The sequence below is a fragment of the Otolemur garnettii genome, unplaced genomic scaffold, assembly GCF_000181295.1.
Source record: "Otolemur garnettii isolate 467f Iridium unplaced genomic scaffold, OtoGar3 scaffold00104, whole genome shotgun sequence".
NCBI classification, from domain to species: Eukaryota; Metazoa; Chordata; class Mammalia; order Primates; family Galagidae; genus Otolemur; species Otolemur garnettii.
Genome location: NW_003852499.1, coordinates 2,301,314 through 2,302,988, shown reverse-complemented (window position 1 = coordinate 2,302,988; position 1,675 = coordinate 2,301,314). Strand labels below are relative to the sequence as shown.

Here is a 1,675-nt window from a genome sequence, read left to right as displayed (position 1 = left end):
GGCCATTTTTTGGTTGCAGCCATCATTGTTGTTTGGCGGGCCCGGGCTGGGGATTCGAACCCGCCACCTTAGGTATATGTGGCTGGCGCCTCAGCCGCTTGAGCCACAGGCGCCGAGCCTTCTTTCTTAATATTTCAAGAATTCTCTCCCCTCTTCTCTCTTTTATCCCTTTCTTTAACGCCATCAGTTGTAAAACTCACCATTATTTTATGTTCCCCTAAAGGTGCAAATAAACTGTGATAATTCTTTCTTATCCCCTGAGAATTTTTATTTTACACTTATTGGGAGTGTAATGGCTAGCCAGACGTTGTGGTGGGCGCCTGTAGTCCCAGCTAGCTACTCAGGAGGCTGGGGCAAGGGTGCTCTTGAGCCCAGGAGTTTGGGGTTGCTGTGAACTAGGATGCCATAGCAGTCTACCCATGGCACAGAGTTAGACTCTTGTCTCAAAAAAAAAAATCGCTTTTGCTTATTGAAAGTGTAATCATTTCTCAGCCTTTTGGCTAAGATCAAGTGTATTGAAAGTGTAGGTTTATCTACATATAGATTTTTATCAAATTTCACTGTTCTTCATACATAAAAGGGGAAATAGAAAAGAATAATATGGGCTTTGCAGACGCTGTCGCTTCTTATAATCATCTTGTATCAGCCATGGTCAACCCCAGTGTGTTCTTCGATATTGCCGCCAAACGCGAGCCTTTGGGCTGCGTCTCCTTCGAGCTGTTTGCAGACCAAGTTCCAAAGACAGCAGAAAACTTTCATGCTCTGAGCACTGGAGAAAAAGGATTTGGTTATAAGGGTTCCTGCTTTCACAGAATTATTCCAGGGTTTATGTGCCAGGGTGGTGACTTCACACGCCATAATGGCACTGGTGGCAAGTCTATCTACAGGGAGAAATTTGAAGATGAAAACTTTGTCCTGAAGCATACAGGTCCTGGCCATCTTGTCCATGGCAAATGCTGGACCCAACATGAACGATTCCCAGTTTTTCATCTGTACTACCAAGACTGAGAGGTTGGATGGCCAGCATGTGGTTTTTGGCAAGGTGAAAGAAGGCTTGACTGTTGTGGAAGCCATGGAGCGCTTTGGGTCCAGGAATGGCAAGACCAGTAAGAAGATCCCCATTACTGACTGTGGACAACTGTAATAAATTTGACTTAATGTTTCAACCACCAAACCATTCCTTCTGTAGCTCAGGAGAGCCCCCGCTACCCCATTTGCTTGCAATATCCTGTAATCTCTGTGCTCTCACTGCAGTTCTTTGGGTTGCATATTTTCCTTATTCCCCTCCAGGTCTAGCTGGATTGCAGCGTTAAGTTTATGATTATGAAATAAAAACTAAATAATAAAAAAAAGAAAAGAATAATATGGTAACGGTATCCCTAAAACTTCACACTCAGGGACTGATTTTTTTTTTTTTTTTGAGATAGAGTTTCATTATGTTGCCCTCAGTAGAATACTGTGGCATCACAGCTCGCGGCAACCTCAAACTCCTGGGCTCAAGCGATTCTCTTGCCTCAGCCTCCCAAGTAGCTGGGACTACAGGTGTCCGCCACAACGCCCAGCTATTTTCTTATTGCTGTTGTCTTTGTTGTTTGGCTGGCCTTGCCAGCTCAAACCCGCAAGCCTTGGTGCACGTGGCTGGCACCATAACCACTGTGCTTCAGGCGCTGAGCCT

The 1,675-nt window shown here is 45.1% G+C and overlaps 1 pseudogene; it reads left to right on the top strand.

Moving 5' to 3' along the window:
* Nucleotides 1-621: 621 nt before the first annotated feature.
* On the top strand, nucleotides 622-1,206 carry LOC100956723 (annotated as a pseudogene).
* The last annotated feature ends 469 nt before the right edge of the window (nucleotides 1,207-1,675 follow it).